Source organism: Aythya ferina, assembly GCF_964211825.1.
Source record: "Aythya ferina genome assembly, chromosome: 3".
In the NCBI taxonomy this organism is placed as follows: Eukaryota; Metazoa; Chordata; class Aves; order Anseriformes; family Anatidae; genus Aythya; species Aythya ferina.
Window position 1 is genome coordinate 108,945,285 of NC_140298.1, and position 14,656 is coordinate 108,959,940.

The 14,656-nt window shown below is 36.2% G+C and overlaps 1 long non-coding RNA gene across 1 annotated transcript in view; it reads left to right on the top strand.

Annotated features, from left to right (window-relative positions):
* Positions 1-14,656, top strand: part of LOC311433956 — a 128,662-nt gene that overhangs the window by 77,779 nt on the left and 36,227 nt on the right. The window lies entirely within an intron of this gene.

A 14,656-nucleotide genomic window follows, 5' to 3' on the forward strand; every position in this document is an offset into this window, starting at 1 on the left:
TATCTTACTTAAATTGCTGTGGAATATACAAGTGTGTTCTTCCTGTTACTTTTGCAAAAGAAACTAGTACATCTTGTAGTCAGCATGCATTCTTTGAGTGCAGTTTTTATAATCACACACTTATAAAATGAGCTCTTGTAATATTTAATCCCATTTCATGTTATAAATCAGGAAGTAATATGTATGGGAAAATATAAGGTCTGATATTGTGCAATTGCTGGCAAGTTAGCAGTCATCCAACATCCACCTGGATAGGAGCATCATGGCCATATGGGAGTATCACTTAAATCTCTGACCCTAGGAATATATACAAATAAATTCAGCATCTATCGGATTTACAAAAAATAACCATATACAAGTGTCCAGTAATGAAATTAGATGTATCCCCCAGTGCTTTACAGCAGAGGTCTTGAACCTCAACTTTTTCTATTCCAGCAACCACTTCTCACTTGCCAATATAAAAAAAGGGTGAAACAGAAAAGTCCTTTTCAAAGCCAAATGAAGACATACAATGAATAACATTTTCTTTCTTACCTCCAGTAAGGAAAAAAAGAAACAAAAACAACCTTCAGTAGAAACATTTGGTGAGAGTTAAGCTCCTTCAATCAACAGACAAATACTATCTGATTTTATCTGAAGCATCAACACCAGTGACACACCCTTCTTTTGAAGAGCCCAAAGTCTTTCAAACATCAGCAAACAATTTGAAAGAGAAATGACCTTTGGAAAGTAATTAACTATTTTTTTAAAAAAGCATGAATTGCAGAAGAGCAATAATATAAGGCTATAGTGGTATCAAAAGTGAATAATATTTAACAGAAAATTCAAGCTATTAAATTTGCTTTTACACAAATTTAAAATATAGTAAGAAATCTGGTTATTAGATGCCCACTTTTACGGATCTGTGAACCCATCATATGCAATCCTCACTGCCCACTTCTCTCAGAAAGGTCTGAAAGACATAAGTACAAGGAAACAGTAAATCCAGGGGACTAGGCCAAAGCTAGTCTGAAGTAGCATCCTCAAATTCATATAACAATTTGTACAGTCCTACCAGATAGAGCTAGGATATACTGATTTACTCCTATTACTTTGAGTTACTCGCTTTATGAACATACCAAGTTAGACACAAAATCAGTGTTTTTCCAATTTTTTTTTGAAGATTCATGTATGTCCAAACTTAAGCTGTCTCTTAAGCAAGGACATTGGGTAAATCATTTTGGTTGATGGCACCCACACTTCAGTCTGTGGCCTGGGAGTGATCCATGAAGAATAATTTGTACAGGGCATGGCTTTGTTAGCATCATTCTTCATTTTTTCCAGGTGTCTCTACTAAGGTCAATAGCACATTGTTTGTTTTTGTTTGTTTGTTTTTCCCACTTTTCATTTATAAATAGAAATTAGACTGCTACGAAATGAGGATTTGAATGTGAATTTTCTTCTAAGAGGTCTTCATAAAAAATGGGCTGTTGAAAGTAAATGAAAAAAACAGTATTAGCTGGGGAGCAAAGGTAGAAAAAAATCCTAATTTGAAGAGCCAATGTGGGCAAAACAGTTGTAAATGAAAATGAAAGCAATGCAGACTGGCACTATGGAGTGAGAAAATAAGTCTTGTGAGATTTTTGATTTTTGGTAGGGACAAAGTTGTGAAGGACTGTGAAGTTGAGTTCTTAGAGGCCAACATTTTCATGAATGGCTTTTAGTTTCATGTATCTGAGCTAAAAAAAAAAAAAAAAAAAAAAAAAAAAAAAAAAAAAAAGAGAGAGAGAGAGAGAGAGGCCCAGTTCTTCAGTAACTGTTGAGAATTAGGCCATCTTTAAACCTGGAGCTGGTTGTGTAATAATTGAGTAACTCCAAATTATCTTATCTTCTAAATATAATTCGATAAATATCCTGCCTATTGAAGTAATTACACTGTTTTTTATTGGATATGAAAGATCTGGAAATTTTAGATCAGTGAAAAATATTATCATTTAGACACAGAGTTTAACACCTTCAAAAAATAGTCTTTCACTAGCAAAATAAGAAGACTTTATTAGCCTAGAGGAAAGTAATATTTGCTTTCATGGTACACGTTTGACAGTGAGAGTCTTATCATTAGATAAGAGTTAGAGCTGCTACCATCCCACATTCTTCAAAACACAGCCAGATGGTTTGAGGACTAAGTGGTGGAAAAGCTCAGTCTTCAATCACAAAGCAGTTTGCATCTTTATTGCACCATTTGTTTAGTAGGCTGACATGGGATGTCTAACATCCTTAAATATCAGTATTTAGGCAGCTGCTTAATTAAATTCTCAAGGCTGCATTTTGATAGGGGTAATTCATTTCAAATGAACAACAAAACATAATCACTTTCTTGCCCTCCTTTTTTCTTAGCAGATTATAGTATTATCAGTTGTTTCTGGCTGACCACAAATAACAGTGACAGCTTGAAATGAGTCACTGATCTCCACAGCCTCCCCTTCCCTACAAATCTGTCTCAAAATCTCTCAGAAATTAACATAGGTGTTTTATAATTGCTTTAAAAGTGCATTTCTGAGTCTTTTGTACGACCCACAAGTGTCAAAATCTGTTGAAGGAGAGCACCATGTTTAGCAGTGGGAAAAGTTTTCCTGAATAGATTTTATCTTCTTATATTTTACATAATAAAGCAATTGCTACTTCACAAAAGGTTATTTATTCTAAAAATTTAGAAACATCTAAGGCTAGCAGTTTTCTTTTACCTGGTTTAAATTCATCTTACTTACTTTGTGCATATATAAATGGCTGCTCTCATTTCTCAAGGGTATACCAATTAATATTGTCAATCATAAATAAATAAATAAGATTATTTGTATATATAAACCATGTATACATAAACCATGTATATATAAACCATATAAAGTGCACCCCAAGGAGGAAAGCAAACAAAATAAAACAAAAAAAATCAACAACAACAACAAAAACAACCAAACAACAGCAACCAAACAAATGTGCTGTTCTTATTGTTTTCTGGCCAAACTCATTGGAGCAGCAAGAAGATGCTTTGGCCCAAACCTGAACTTTGGTTCAATTCAGAATAGATATTTATTATTGTGTCCTAACCTGAAAATTGTGGCAATGCCATTCAATCCATTTCCAGCAGGGCAAAGGAATAATAAGGTAGTTGAAACTGATATAAGTAGACAGCTTCTTAACTATTCATTCCATAGAAATATGTCTGTTTAATATCCATGTATACAAAATACAAGAGATGCTCTCAAGTCACATATGGCCCAAGTGTAACAAAAGTAGTTTAAGAAACTTTAAGAGAATTATCATATGAAATAAATATCCACTTTTTAAAAATGTATTTATTGTTATATATTTAATATATAACTTCAGCTACTCAGAAGTTTAAATTTCATACAGCTAAAAGCACATTGTTAAATAGTATTAATGATGACAATGTTGATGAAAGAGAATTGATGATGTTGTTGAAATAGAAGATCATTAGAGTGATCACAAACCATTAAAACGAATTTATATTTTCTAATAGAGGGTGCTTCACCCTGTGAAATATTCACTAAGACTATTCTTCATTTGTTGTTGCAATACTTCCTGTGCTCATACCCCAGACAAAATTAGCTCCTACTGACTGCAGTGGCTTATCCAGGGAGCAACTAATCTTATCTGAATTTCACAAATACCTCAAATGGTAGCTTGTGACTTTGATTACTCGGAGAGTAGGCCTAATCAGATTCCTTTCCTTAAAACAGTGGTTCATTCAGATCCTTCACTCTGAGAGATCAAAGCTGTTTCTTCTCCCTGTCTGCAGGGAAGCTCATTAGAAGGAGGTTGTCAGGGTTATAATCACGCAACAGTTTTACTTCTGGGTTATAACGCTTTTCCTTTCTTATCAGTCTGTGAGGTCCAAAGTGAGAGAAACAAAGTAGGTATCACTGACATACAATACTTTTAATACTTTAAGAAATTTCTGTGGTCTAGTATTTTATTAAATTCTTCATTTTTAAAGTCTTTTGCAAATACATCTCAAACTATGCAACAAGATCAGAGGGGGAATTATCTGGCTTCTAACATTTTAAAATCAGCAACTGTGTAAACAAGTTACTTTCAAAGTAAAATGTCATTAATTTGACTGCATCACACATATGCTGTGCTAGCAGTCTGTACATCAAATTGATCTTAGGAATTATGTATCATTTGATAATTTTCTCATCATTATTTGTCTATATTTTAAAATAGATAAATAAATTTTAAAATATTCCTATTGTATGCCACAAAGGCATCTTGTACAGTGGTTAGACTGTATGTATTGCAACTAGGAATTATTCAGCTTTAATTCTGATACCATCACTGATGTGATGGTTAACTTCAAAACTCTGCATCAGAAGCTCTATCTAGATCCTGATTCCAGTGTCATCTTCTATCTCCCACAGCAATACATGATCACTGTGTTTGAATTCATGGTTCTGATTTATGGAACACATTTAATGATAATACATTAACAATGGTACCTGGAGACTACTAGGTAGTTAACGATTGAACAAGATACTAGAAAGATAAATCAATATGAATGACTTCAAACTTGTTAGTACGTACATCAGCATATTGTATTCAGAGCCCCAGTGAACTCAGATGCAATATTCATATAGGTGAACAAAATGTAAGATCAAGACTTAAGTTACAACAATATATACAACAATACAACGACAGAAACAAAAAATGATGGCATGAAATAGAAATATATTTTAAGCTCTTGTGTGATCAATTACTGAAATCAACTATTTACCTACAAGTAATAATAACCTTTGGACATATTTTTTCCTCTGAATCCAGAGCATCAAAACTTAATAATGTCTTATATCTGTAAGATGCTCACTAAGTAAAAAACATTATTAGAATCTGCTTACATTGAATAATTGATTGTGAAACAGTGGGAACAGTCACTGAATGAACTTGTCATGGAGCTGAAAGCTGAATGATCACTTCTGTATGGCACTAGGGCAAGCCAAACAAAGAGCAACAACATTCCAACAGTTACACAACCTCCAAGAACTGAGCCAGTGCCTACACCGTACCACTTTATATATCTATAGCCTTCCTATGTATGGGTTAGATCTTCCAGTTCACTCAGAGCTAACTCAGGGATCTTTAATATAGATTCTGCTACAGCAATATCATTGTATATTCCTCCACTTTCAGACATTGCATATTGAGCTGGGTTTTCCAGCTTAACATTGGGTAAATTTTATTGTTCTCTTCTTCATCCCTTTCATGAGCTGATGCATGCAAAACACTGTTACTGCCTCTCACACCTATCTCTGGGGTCCTCCTTCAATTTCTCCTTCTGTTGCTGCACTTCAGATTGCCCCTCCAAGGACTCCCTGATATTATTTACCAGCAGCAGCTCTTTCTCACCACCATTTCAGCTGTGTGACAGATGGCAAGTTGGGCTCTGATGGCTGTTGAGCTCTGTTCTGCAAACACAGTCAATTTTAAGAGTGACATGTCCTACAGGTAACATGTTTTCATCTTGTAATCTGTTTTCTCTGCAGATAGCTCTCCGGAATCTACTCCCATAAACATCCTCTGGACTACTGCAATTAAAATCATGCTTCAGATTCAAAGAGTAAATAAATAAATAAATATCCAAAATAAAGAGACATTTTGGGACAGTATACACTGGTGTACTAACCACTGAAAGGTGCTCTACAAATAAAATTTTCTGTTTAAAAAATTAGTCTTTGTCTCATCTTCTAACAGATCTTTGCTCTTCTGTATGATTTCAGAGTTTAAAGATGGTAGTTAAAAGTGATTTGAACATAAGAGAAGAACACTGTAGAAAACCAGCTGGAATCAGTTAAAGTTGTGAGCATTCAGAATGACCCAGGATGGATATACCTTATCTACCATAGTGGCTGGTCTTAGACAAATAGAACAAAAGTTGGTTGATAATTGGCTGAATATGAGCCAGCAGTGTGCTCAGGTGGCCAAGAAGGTGTAGTGGGTTTACGTGGCAAGGTTTTTGTAGCAGGGGGCCTTAGGGGTGGTTTCTGTGAGAAGGATCTAGAAGCTGCCTCATGTTTGGTAAGGGCCCCACTGCTGACCAGAGTCGAGCCAATAAGTGATGTTGTTTTGCGCCTCTGTGAGAGCACATTTAAGACAGGGAAAAAAAAACATTGCGCCACACAGCAGCTGGGAGAGTGAGAGGAGTGAGGAACAGCCTTGCAGGTGCCAAGGTCAGTGTAGAACGAGGGGGAGAGGTGCTCCAGGCGCCGGAGCAGAAGTCCCCTGCGGCTTGTGGTGAGGACCATGGTGAAGCAGGATGTCCCCCTGCAGCCCATGGAGTACCACAGTGGAGCAGGGTTCCATGCCGCAGCCCGTGGAGGAGACCACGGTGGAGCAGGTGGCCCTGCACCGACAGAGGCTGCTGCCTGTGGAAGACCCCTGGCGGAGCAGATTCCGGGCCGGACCTGTAGCCCGTGGAGAGGAGCCCACGCAGGAGCAGGTGACCTGGCAGGAGCTGCTGCCCACGGGGGAGCCAGGTTGGAGCAGTTTTCTCCTGAGGGATGGACCCCGTGGTATGGACCCATATCTGGAGCAGCTCTGGAAGAGCTGCTGCCTGTGGGAAGCCCGCACTGGATCAGTTCATCAAGGACTGCATCCCATGGGAGGGACCCCACAGCACAGGGGTCAAGAGTAACCGAGAAGGAGCGGCAGAGAAGAAGCGCTGTAGACTGACTGTAACCCCGATTCCCCCGTTCCCCTGTGCCACTCGGGGGGAGGAGGTGGAAGCGGGTGGATGGGGGGGGAAGGTGCTTTTGATTTCTTTCCTTTGTTTCTCACTTCTCTAGCTTGTTAGTAATAAGCAATAAATCTCACTATCTCCCTATGCCGAGTCTGTTTTGCCCATTACAATAATTACTGCGTCATCTTCTTGTCCTTATCTCAACCTTTGAGCCCTTTCCATCATATTTTATCCCCATTCCTCTTTGAGGAGGGGGAATGAGAGAGTGGCTGTGGCGGAGCTCAGCTGCCCACTCGAGCAGAACCACGACAGAAGGTCAACGCATCCTGGCTTGTATAAGAAGCAGTGTGGCTAGCAGGGCTAGGGAAGTGATTGTCCCCCTGTACTCAGCTTTGGTGAGGCCGCACCTCAAGTACTGTGTTCAGTTTTGGGCCCCTCGCTACAAGAAGGACATAGAGATGCTTGAGAGAGTCCAGAGAAGGGCAACAAAGCTGGTGAGGGGTCTGGAGAACAAGTCCTACAAGGAGCGGCTGAGGGAACTGGGTTTGTTCAGCCTGGAGAAAAGGGGGTTCAGGGGCAACCTTACTGCTCTCTATGGATACCTTAAAGGAGGCTGTAGCGAGGTGGGGGTTGGTCTGTTCTCCCACGTGCCTGGTGACAGGATGAAGGGGAATGGGCTAAGGTTGCACCAGGGGAGGTTTAGGTTGGATATTAGGAAGAACTTCTTTACCAAAAGGGGTGTTAGACATTGGAATGGGCTGCCCAGGGAAGTGGTGGAGTCACTATCTCTGGAGGTCTTTAGAACATGTTTAGGTGTAGAGCTTAGTGATATGGTTTAGTGAAGGACTATTTAGTGTTAGGTCAGAGGTTGGGCTGGGTGATCTTGGAAGTCTCTTCCAACCTAGACGATTCTGTGATTCTGTGAAGAAGATAAAAAGTTATGTTTACTGAGTCCTCTTGGTCCCTACATTGCTGCCTACAGTTCAGACACTTCTATATATATATATATATATATTTTTTTTTTCATCTAATTTGAATAAATACAAATTCATTGAATTCATTGTAAAAAATATAGGCACTCAGGTTTTCCTGATCTGAACAAAGAACAGTGGAGATAATTCTCTTTCCCTTACCTGTGCTGAAGAGGATCTAAACAGGTTGTGTCTTCTATATGTGTCTAAGTTACCTGGCATGCTCAGAAGATCATAATGGTGGAAAGAAAGTGATCTTGATGCCTCTTTGAAAAATACACTTTCCCAGAGCAGAAGGCACTAATTTCATGCCTTTGACAATACAAGAAGAGATAGCTTTAAATATTTGCATAAAATGGAATTGAAAAGGGAACATTTCCCAAAAATTCATCTCAATTTAAAGATGTGGAGCCTCCTTGACATATGAATAGCATCGGGAATGAATAGTGCTATTTTAGCAAATTCCATATGGTGAAGTTTGTCATATTGGTCAGTGATATTTTCTAAGTTGAATTTCTCAAAAGTGCCCAGCACTGAACACGTGTCCATACTCCTGTACAAAGCAACAAAAATATTTGGCCAACTGGACTGTGTGATTGGCAAAACATTCAGACATTTCATTTTGGAAAACAAATGTCACTTTGTGGAATGGAACTTCTAACAGATTATTCCACTGCCACAGCTGAAAGGGAAAGAATCTCTATTTTATCCTTTATTAAAAAAAAAAAAAAAAAAAAAAAAAAAAAAAAGAAAAGAATAAATTATTTTTAAAACATAAGCATATGAATACAGGCTTCTGATATCTAAAATATTATGTTGTTGTCACATTACAGGAAAAAAACAAACAAACGAAATGAAAACAAAACAAAGCAAAAACACTTTCTGTGGGTCTATGGAGTTTTCCAGCTTGCTCCAACGACATCACTATGGTATTTAGGACAATTAATTTTATATCAACAACTGCTGGTTAATACTAAAAAAATTCTTATTGTTTTACCACCTGTAGATTGAAAAATGCTTTCACAAAAGTTGCTAAGGAAAATTGCCTTCATTTTATATGAAGTGTCTTCAAAGCACAGGACTTAATGCATTCAGATGGCCATCAATATGATTCAGCACAAAACTACTAGATAAAACAAAAGTAGGCTTGTCTACTTGTGTTTTAAAGTAAACACTGTTATTAGGTTGTGCTGTGAAAAAGAAGCAGAAGCAATAGGTAGATCTTCCATCTCTTTCACATTGTAAGTTGCAAGAAGTGATAGGAACAGAGGAAGAGAAAGCATGCAGAAGCAAATTTTATTTTTCAAAAAAGAGGAACCAGGAATAAGTTGTCCAGAGCTGCTGATCCTCTCTTTTATCTGTCAAAGTGCTGCCAGATTGTTTAGAGAATTTTTGTTTCTTGGTGAATACTCTTGGCAAACAATTAGACTGAAGGAAACAGATACTGATACAGACAGAAAATGGAGGAGAAGGGCTGTCTACAAAAAGACCATCAGGATTTTTTTTATTTTTTTATTTTTTGTTCACAAGACTATCTCAGGTTCTAACCACAATCCTGTCATATTCCAGAAAACTGTAAGACAGGACAAGATCAGTTTTGCTCAGTGGCAACCTGGCATATTTTAGTTGAAAGTATATAATGTTTTACATTCTGTGGACTGAGTAAATCAAAACAACAACAACAAAGTAAAAAAAAATACCTCATGGGAAAGTAAAGACTGAGTTGCCCTAATTTTAGTCTTCTCTTGGTACAAGAGGGAAAGAAGAGGAAAGTTAGAAGACTATGCTTCTCTTCTTGAAAAAGTGCCCTCCAGCTCATGAAAAATCTACCTCAGATTTGATCTGGATATTGATTTCTCTCTGACAGTTCTATTCTAGGCAAGAATTTCTTGAGATGCAGCCATCTAGAAATGTATGAGCTGTTTAAGTGGCAGCTCTTGGACAATCACTAGTGTTTTACCTATGGAATTCATCCAGGACAGGAGCACAAATGAAAAACTCTTGTAAGAAACCTCCTTTCAGCTTATGGCTGGACTTAAGCAAGCAGATATACGCCTTTAGTTAATTAGTAAGTCAGTTACAAATAAAGCAGAATGTTACATCAAAGGGCTTTATTCATCAAAATTCTGGCCATTTTAAATATAAACACAGGCTGAACTTTTCATTTCTTTGAAGTCTTCCAAGGTTTCAAATGAACTTGAATAAATTTATGATGATTAACCTGTGCATCTCTTCCCACACCTATCCTGAGATTAAGTTTAACCTTTTCTTCACAGAATGTTTTGGCAATTTCTGTAAACTCAGTTTTCTTCTTACAGTGTAAACACTCAATAAGATAAGAGAAAATGTTCCTAGTATTTCCTCATTAAAATTTCTCATTAACTTTCTGAATTGAGCAAACACAGACCTTAAAGAGGATGTCCAAACACTTTTTGGTGTGTTTTAGGTTCTTTAACACTGACCCATCAGAAATTCCTGTGGCTTTACTGAATGCATGCCATCTATAGATGTCCTTCAGGCAACAGCTTCTTCAATGAAAAAAAAAAAATATATATATATATTTTTTCTATTCTATCCAGGTCTCCATTCCAGACCTGTTTATCCTCAACATCACCTTCAGAACCACTCTGGTCTCTTTTGCTGATACAGCTCCTCTTCAGCTTTTCTCTTTTGTGCATGTGCAGGAGCTTGTGTTTATGAACCCAATGAGGTGTTCCAAGTGTGACTTGACACATTAACACGTCTTGCAATACATTCAAAGGCATAGCACATTGCACTGTCAGTGGCAAAGGAGAACAGTTCATCACTCAGCATGACACAATGTTCTTCACTTACGTGAAGTGGGAAACACTTCATTCTTCACAAATAGACTAGCTGTGTATGAAAATCTCTTTATTCACCTCTGAAATAATGTTGGTTTTTTTTTGTGTGTGTGTGTGTGTTCTTTTTTTTTTTTAATTGTGATGAAGAAATGGAAAGAAGGGAAAGTAAGACATTGTCTTGATGTTAATTCAGATATATCTATTTTACTTATTTATTCATTTATTTATTTTTATTGTGCTGAAATACTTGGTTCATTTACCTCCCAATGATACAGCTGGTATGAATATTGTTTATAACTTGTTTTCTACATTAAAAGTCTGAAAATATCCCATTAGAGATATCATATGACTAAAAGCTGAATTAAAGTATGAAAAGAATCTGGCAGTAACAGGATATATATATTGTTTTAATTTTAAAATGTATAGAATTACCTTATTGTTCCAAATATTCACTTGCTTTAACTAGAACTTACATATTTTTAAGCAGCATAACAAATATGTAACATTACACATGCATTTATGTTATAACCTCCTGAGAATTTATGACCCCATATAAATGCATACATTTCCTTAATTTTCCTATTTTCCTTTCTAGTTTAAATCTGAGCTCTGTTCAATTAAAAATAAATAAATAAATAAATAAATAAAGCCATATACTTGAAAAAATTTCACAAATTATTTTTTACTGGAACTTTATAAAGCAAATTATTTATCAAATGACTGTGGAACAATAATATTTATATTTTATAGAGATCAGAAAAGTCAATACATAGAAAATAAATATAATTTACAGTGAAGAAACAGGTGAAAAGAAAAGGAGTATTTTGCTAACATCCCTTTGCAAATAAGAGGAAAAGCTATAAATAGAAATCTGTTTTTGCTTCCAGTCTAATATTCTGTTTGTTAAAATATACTGTTCATAATAATAATAAACATTAAAACATTGAAGATCTTTAGCTAATCTCTTTTTTTTCAGTTGATTTCAATGGTCTTTATACACAACCTCTAGTAACTGAATCCTGTAAGCACTGATAGTAGAGCACTGAGCAATCTTGGAAGATGGAGGTTGAAGTTCCATTTTTATGATCTGTGGATAGAGAACACATTCAGTTTCACAATAAAGAACACAGACACAGTCATCTGCTCCTTTCCTGGAGGAGTATTAGGTGTGTTCAGGACTCTGACAATAGTCAATAGATGAGACGTATTGTATGGAAGAGAAAATGAGATAGGAAAGACAGGTGCACATTGTCATTATTTTATCTTGAACAAAGTACCCTAGAAGGGCTAACAACTTTCATATACATGTATTCCTATTTCTTCAGTGGGAGAGTATTTCAGTGGGAGAAGGGTGTCCATGGTGAGAAGCAGTGATGCTTCTAGAAAACAACTGGTTGGGCATGGTTGTAGAGCGGCCATATCAAATTTTCATGTCTTGTAGTTTACCTTTCCCTCAGTTAGGACTTTCTAATCACAGCTCACATTGTTAACCTTTCCCTAAGAATTCCTTATTCTATGTGGCAAAAGAGAAAAGCATGCAGGGATCTCTTTGTGAATAGAAATAAGTCTTGTGATCAAGACAAGAACAATGTTTTGCTGAGAGAAAAAAAAAAATAATTTCTCTCTACAGATGCATTTGTACTCTTGGCCCACCGTGGAAAAGACTTCTTTTTCTTACACTAAGTGGAGCTGTTTTTATTAAAAATGAGATAATTCTGAAAGAGGTGAGTCTATAAAGCCTAGGCATTTCTCAGCCTCACTCTCACCATCCCAGTCATAGACAATCAGTTTCTGTTAACCGGTATTAAACTGGTGTCCTGCAAGGGATCATTTTTGTGTCAGATAACTGTGTAGTAGCAAGCTTCAACTAAGACACAAGCTCTGGTGGCAACATTTTGTTTGTTTTGTTTTGTTTTGTTTTTTCTTTGGTTTATTTAGGCTAAGAGTTTGTGACAATGATAGTATGATGGCCATATCACACACTCAAAGTTTTAGGCTAATATTTCAGAGTCACTGAGTACACAGAGTCTACAGAGACTCTACTCTTTGAGTCTACATCACATCTCAAAATCAAAGACTATGCGTGGTCTGTGCTGTTTTTGCAGAAGTTGTGTCACATCCTCCTCCACATTCAATCACCACTCCATCCACCTTATCAACAGATTTCATGGATCTTTCCTTAAAGACTCTCTCTTAATCAATGAAATGACCCTAGGGACAGAGCTGGAGCTTGTGTGCTGTCTTTATGTATGAAAAGGGAGAGAAGTATTCAAGCAGAGATTTGGGGGCCAAGTATCTGAACTCGCTACCTGCTTTTAACTACCACAGCTGGAGAGGACAAAATCATGTACTTTTCTCACTTCTTTCATGGGTCTGTCATCTATTGTTGTTGAAAACATATAAAGAATTTTGTATTATGATGTAATTTATGTAACTTGTCCAAAACACTATTAGATTTATTCCATTTGCTATATATGAAAGATATCATTAGAATGCAGCCCATTTGGCAAAACTTGTCTCATAGTTCCGGGCAAGGATTCAATCACCTGTTGCTAAGATACTTAAAAAATATTGTCTGTTTTTAAATGTTCCTTTTTTAATTGAATAAACTGTTAGTTTGAAATATTGCTGCTGAGGTTAAAAAGGTTTATAAAATCATATAACATTTTTATTTTTTTTTACTGGAAATCAAGTTTTAGAATGGCTTAAATGCAACAGCTGCAGCTTTTATTTATTCTATTCTTTAGTCAGACATTAAAAGTGTATTGAAATAACGACTGCTTGAATATTTTGGAACTGAGTTATTAGAACAATGTCACAGACCAGCTTAAAAGTTTGAGTACTGATACATTAGATCTGCATTACCCACATCAGCTCTGTAAAAAATTCCAGGAAATAAAACTGTTCTTAGGGGCTCTGAGAATGCACAGGAATGTTACACTGATACTAGTACATCTTACCTCTATGTAAAGCATAGGCTGAAAGCCTATAAGGCTGAAAGCATAAAGCCATATATTTCCTATCACTATATATTTAGAATTGTGTAACATGGTCATCAAAGACTTTTTTTTTTTCCAAAAAAAAAAAATGTAACTAATATCTCCGTCTTTTGTCAGAGGGAGATTCCCAAGAATATGAATTACATTGACATAATTTTTGATCGCTAAAGTATGAATCTTTTGTATGTGAAATTCAGACAACACAGAACAGTAGAGTTCAGTATTAATGACTGTATTAATTTTTATCTCATTGCAGTAGAATTTACAAGCAGAAGAAGTATTTTGCTTGCCTAATAAAATTGCACTTAGTATATTAACACTTCTGAGCCCTGACACTCACAGGTAAATACTAAACAAGATTTTGGAGTCTTAAAAGGATTAAAGATCTCTCCTTTGAATTTATCTTATGTAGTCTGTAAAGAGCAGAGAGTGTTTTATACCACCAATCTCACTGCTGAGCTGATGAACTGAGTGATACATAACACTTTAAGAATCTAATTTATTTTTTTTTATATTTCACTGAAGAACTTTGCCACAGAACAGTTTTGCTGCAAGCAGGAGAATGTAAAACTATGCTTTTAAATAAGTGAAATAAAGCAAATCATATTCCCAATATTTGACAAGTGTGAAATAATAATAAAATGAATAGATCAGAACTAGTTGCTGTTATCTAGATTTTATTTATCACTCTATGTGGAAAAGAACTGGTGTAAAACTTGAATCTTAATCTAGGTTAAGCTGTCTCTCAAATATGATGCTTTTAAAACATAATTTCAAACAAAGAGTAGATGCAATCCTTTTTTTTTTTTTTTTTTTTCCTTCTATTGTCTGGAATCTAAAGTAAATCTGGTAAAGAAAAGCTACAAAACAAGTATTCTAAGTGCTTGTTTTTATTTTATTTTATTTTATTTCATTTCATTTATTTATTTTTATTTCCGGGGGGTTTATCCTTTGACTTTTTATTAGCTTCATGAGTAATGGCCTCATTTAGCCTGGAAGATACTGACGGTGGGTCATGAAGTCCGTCTCCCTGAATCACAGAAGGATTTATGGCTTTAGTCCTGAGTCATTCCCAAAGAGATGGGTGGCCCAGCCCTCAAACTGAAGTGATGGTGGTTCCATGCCCCCTCTTGG